Raw genomic sequence first — 5,853 nt, forward strand, 5'->3', positions numbered from 1 at the left:
TTTCTGTCCCCAGCATCCAGAACAGCGCTTAGCACATATTAGGTGTTCAATAAATTTGTGTCAAATGAATGTTTGAAAGAATGAACAGCCAGAAGCCCTCTGTAATAAGGGAGAATGATGGAGAAAATTAAGAACTTGAGGTCAAAGAGTTGGCTAGAGGTCTAAGCTGAATGGGAAACCAAGGGAGGATTTTAAACACAGAAAGTGACATGAGCTGGTTTAGGTTTTCATATACTTTTTTCTTTAACCATATTTTTAGGTTATGGAAAATTTCAAACATACACAAAAAGAGAGGGAGTAGAAGAGTAATTAACCCCAAATACCCCTCACCCAGGTTCAGCATGGCCAAATTTGTTTCATCATCCTCTCAACACCCCTCCTTGAGCCTACTAAAATATTTTGAAGCAAATTCCAGATAGTTCACCCAGAACACTTCAGTCTGTATCTCTAAAAATATAAGAACTCTCTCTTTTAAACATAACCACAATATTGCTATCACACCCTTCAAATTTTAGAGTTGTTTCTATGTTATCACATAGCCCACAGTGTTCAAATTCCCCCAATGGCCCCATGTGGGTTTGAACTAAACGGCTCAATTGAAAAAAATTTCACGTAGCCCCAGCCGGTGTGGCTCAGTGGTTGAGCGTCAACCTATGAACCAGGAGGTCATGGTTCTATTCCCGATCAGGGCACCTGCTTAGGTTGGGGGCTCGATCCCCAGTGTGGGGTGTGCAGGAGGCAGCTGATCAATGATTCTCATCATTGATATTTCCATCTTTCTTTCCCTCACCCGACCTCTAAGTCAATTTTTAAAAAATCAATAAAAATTATATATTTTAAAATCCACGTATAAGTGGGGCCCGCAATTCAAATCCTCATTGTTCAAGAGTCACCTGAGTATCTTTTTTTTCTTTTCCAAGCACACTGTTATACTTTATTTCAAACATTCAGAGAATTCAAGAGAAGAATAGAACTGTTCTCTGCATTAATAACAGAATTGGCCAGCATCAACAATTATCCAGTCATGGCCAGTGCTGTGTTATTTCCCCCACCCACTCCTCCCAGATGATTTTGAAGCTATATGCCAGGCATCATAACCCATAAATATCTTTTTATTACACTTGCTTTGTTTGAATCAGGATCTAAACAAGATCCGCACGTTGCGTTTGTGTGATGTGACTCCAGTTTCTTTTTCATCGCCGTTTTTAAAGGCGCACTCTGGTTGCTGCATGGAAAATAGATTGTAGGGAGGCGGAGTGGGAGCCAGAATCCAGTGAAGAGGCTGTGAGATATTAGTTACAATGTAAATTATCAGCATTTAGTTAGCACTTTTTATATACCAGAAACTGTTCCCAGTGATTTATATACGTTCATTCATTTTTTATTTATTTTATTTTTTTAAAAATATATTTTATTGGTTTTCTACAGAGATGAAGGGAGCGGGATAGAGAGCCAGAAACATCGATGAGAGAAACATCGATCAGCTGCCTCCTGCACACTCCCCACTGGGGATGTGCCTGCAACCAAGGTACATGCCCTCGACCGGAATTGAAACTGGGACCTTTGAGTTCGCAGGCTGATGCTCTATCCACTGAGCCAAACCGGTTAGGGCATGCATTCATTCATTTAATCCAGGGGTGGGGAGCCTTTTGTTTCTGCCAAGGGCCATTTGGATATTTCTAAAATCATTCTCGGGCCATACAAAATCATCAACTTAAAACTTAGCCTGCTATATTTGGTCAAATATTTAATTAACGCACCCTTAATACCTTCGCAGGGCCAGACCAAATGATTTCACAGCCTTATATGGCCTGAGGGCCGGATGTTCCCCACCCCTGAAACCCACAGCAACTTTTTAAAAGGAGGCGCTACTATTACTCTCATTATACAGAAGAGGGAAATGAGGCAGAGGGGAGAGGACACTTATCCAAGGTCACACAATTTGATCCCCTGCAGCCTGGCCCCGGAATCCAGGTAATTTGCATTTATGCTGCCTTTTGACTGGGGCAGAGGGGGTGATGCTGGAAAAGTGGCCTGAGTGGGGAGGGCTTAGTGATGAATTGGGAGGAGGTGGCAAGACAAGGAAGGAGTGCACGATCTTTGGACTGGGCGTAGGACAACATTGTGTCTCCAAAAACTGTTCACAAACATAACAAGAAAGCAGTTATTATGATGACTGGACTGAAAATTAAAAACATTGTTTAGAATTAACATCACTATGTTATCGGCACCAGGAGAAATGCCTTCCTTCTATTGATGAAATTGTTCCCCTTCCCTTTCTCATAAATACTCATTGCCTTTGTCTCTTAATCTGAACATTATTTGGCCTTCTGCCTGAATTAATAATTCTTGAATAGCTATTCTTATGGATAAACACTTGTTTGCCTCTTAAAAAGAAAGAACATCTCACAGAGCTGACCCTAGGTAAACGCCAAAGGGTGTGCACGCCTTCAAGGAACAGGTTACTGGTCTAGCAATTCTGCAAAAACATCAGGAATGGGTGCCCCAGGGGTGAAGAGGTCTTATGTGGGGACCCCTCACAGTAAAGATTGCCTGAGGGTCCCCATTTTGCTGGTCCTTCCCTCCCCTGAGCTCCTGGAAGTCCCTGGGCCTCGCCTTGTTTTAGCCCTGATGTCTGTACCTCTCTCCCCAACCAGACTAAGGACTCACCTCTAAGCCCCCAGCTTCACCCAGCCTGAGTCAGGCATGCAGAAGCCCTCAATGTGAAGAATAAATGAGCAGCCCTAACCGGTTTGGCTCAGTGGATAGAGCAACAGACCGCAGACTAAAGGGTCACAAGTTCAATTCTGGTCAAGGGCATGTACCTTGGTTGCAGGCACATCCCCAGTAGGGGGTGTGCAAGGAGGCAGCTGATCAATGTTTCTTTCTCATGGATGTGTCTAACTATCCCTCTCCCTTCCTCTCTGTAAAATAAATAAAATATATTTTTAAAAAATAAATTAATTAAAAAATATTTTAAAAAAGAATAAATGAGCAAAGTTCTCTCCTGGACTCTGAGCTTTTCTTTCTGCCTGATTCTCTTCTATCTGGGTGTCTCCCAGATCTGAGAGATTCTCTCCCTCTTTCTGAACATTTCTCCCTGCTCTAATGTTCTAATGTCTCTTCCCATCTGTCACTATATTTTAGAAGATTCTGTATCTTTGTGTATCTCTAAGTGTATCTTTGTGACGATATTTCTTTGACGGACATCCCATTTCAACTATATCTCTCCATGCGTCTCTGAAAGTCTCTCCAGGTCTCTCTCTCTCTCTGAGTGTCTCTGAGTGTCTCTCTGAAGCCTCTGAGCACCCCCTTGTCTTTGAGAGTCTCTCTGAGTCTCTCCCCTATAAAGAGCACCAGGAATACACTAGGAGTTGGCAAAGTTTGGTTTGATTGACTTGCTGGAGCTAAGGAGAGAGGCCTGCGGAGTGAGCACTGGCTGTCTCCCCAAACCCAGGGAGAGAGTCATAGGATTTTTTAAAAAGATGGCATTTACACTCAATTAGATTAAATGAAGTTTGCTCTGGCCGGGTAGGTCAGTGGGTGATAGCCTGGTCCTGATACGCCAAGGTTTCAGGTTTGATCCCCAGTCAGGGCACATACAAGAAGCCATCAATAGGCCTGGCCAGTTTGGCTCAGTGGATAGAGCATCAGACCGGGGACTGAAGTTTCCCAGGTTCAATTCCCGTCAAGGGCACATGCCTGGGTTGCAGGCTCAATCCCCAGCCTGGTTAGGGCGTGTGCGGGAGACAACCAATTGATGTGTCTCTCTCACATGGATGTTTCTCTCTCTGTCTCCCCTTTCTACTCTCTCTAAAAATCAATGAAAAAATATATCCTCAGGCGAGGATTAACAAAGCAAAAAGAATCAATCAATGAATACATACATAAGTGGAACAATGGATTAATGTTTCTCTCTCTCTGTCTCTCTCTTGCTCCTTCCTCTCTCCCTGAAATCAATAAATAGAAAAAAAATGAAACAAAGTTTGATAGGCTTACGGATTTCTTCCTGAGAAGAAAGAAACATTCCTGAAAAAATACTTAGCAATTTTTAAATAAGCGTTAGGCCCTGATTGGGTAGCTCAGTAGCCAAGGGTTGCAGGTTCAGTTCCTGTCAGGGCATCAATTCCTTATGGAAAGGAGTGAATGTGGGGCCTAATCTGAGAATCCCATCCACAGCCCGTGCCTTGGAAAATGCAATTAAAATAAATGTGGGATGTACAATTGATTCTCCAACAACACAGGGGTAGGGGCACTCAACTCCTATGCAGTAAAAAACCCTCGTATAACTTTGACACCCCAAAAACTTAACTGCTATTAGCAGGATGCCTTGCTGATAACATAAACATTCAGTTAAAACATATTTGTATGTTACATATGTTATATGCTGGATTCTTACAATAAAGCAAGTTAGAGAAAATAAAATGTTATGAAGAAAGTCATAAGGAAAATACATAATTTTATGCATTCACGACATCCCTAACTTTTTCTTAATTTTTTTCATATTTCTAGGCTATGCAGTTTGTGAGTTTTTAAAAAATATATATTTTATTGATTTTTTACAGAGAGGAAGGGAGAGGGATAGAGAGCTAGAAACATCCATGAGAGAGAAACATCAATCAGCTGCCTCCTGCACACCCCCCACTGGGGACGTGCCTGCAACCAAGGCACATGCCCTTGACCGGAATCGAACCTGGGACTCTTCAGTCTGCAGGCCGACGCTCTAGCCACTGAGCCAAACCGGTCAGGGCCAGTTTGTGAATTTTTAAAAATTATCACAATCTCCAGAAAAATTTCTAATATACTTACTGAGAAAAATTCACGTCTAAGTGGACCCCCGCAATCCAAACCTCTGTTGTTCAAGGCTCAACTGTAGTTGCCAGGAACCCTCCCCCTGGCTGGAAGTCAGGCCGGCTTCTCTGTGCCCAAGCGACAGACCCTCGGGCAAGAGTGGGGCGACCCATTCTCACTGCTGGTGGGATTCCAAAGAGCAATCTTTCTGACCCGCCCGGCTGCACAACACAGCTTCTCAGATCCAGGTCCTTGGGGTAAATGAACAAAAGCCCTTTTCAGAGGTTCACATCCCAACAAAAGCCAAATGACCTCATTATATCTTGATTTTGCAAGATATAATGCAAAATTATTTTTTATAAATGATTTCTTCCTGGGAAGAAATAAACATTCCTGAAAAAATATTTAGCAATTTTTATTTTATTTTATTTTTGTTAGCAATTTTTAAATAAACTTTAGGCCCTGGCCTGGTAGCTCAGAAATAAGTCCAACAGTGCCCTCACCGGTTTGGCTCAGTGGGTAGAGCGTCGGCCTGCGGACTGAAAAGTCCCAGGTTCGATTCCGGTCAAGGACCTTGGTTGCGGGCACATCCCCAGTGGGAGGTGTGCAGGAGGCAGCTGATGGATGTTTCTCTTGCATCGATGCTTCTAACTCTCTATCCCTCTCCCTTCCTCTCTGTAAAATATCAATAAAATATATTTTAAAAAATAAGTCTAACAGCAAATCTCTCTCTCCCCTCTATCCCTTTCCCTTCCTCTCTCTCTCAAATCAATAATTAAAAACATTAAAAAAAAGTTAATGGGATCAAGTGTCTGGGAGTCACGCACCCACCTCAAGTGACCTGGAGCCAGACTTTCCCCCTAACAGTGAGCCAGCCTCCTCCTAACCTCTTTCCTGTAAGATGGACCCGGGGCTGTGAGCGCACGGGGCCTCCGGTTGGCTTCTGCTTCCCCGTCTGCGCTCATCTCAGCGTCTCTCCCTCGCCCTGGAGTGTCCCCGGTTTCTCCCGTTTTCTCGGTCAGCGGGGTCTCTGAGGTCTCCTCGCCGCCCCAGCCCAACTCT

This window comes from Myotis brandtii, unplaced genomic scaffold (genome assembly GCF_000412655.1).
Source record: "Myotis brandtii unplaced genomic scaffold, ASM41265v1 scaffold987, whole genome shotgun sequence".
NCBI classification, from domain to species: domain Eukaryota; kingdom Metazoa; phylum Chordata; class Mammalia; order Chiroptera; family Vespertilionidae; genus Myotis; species Myotis brandtii.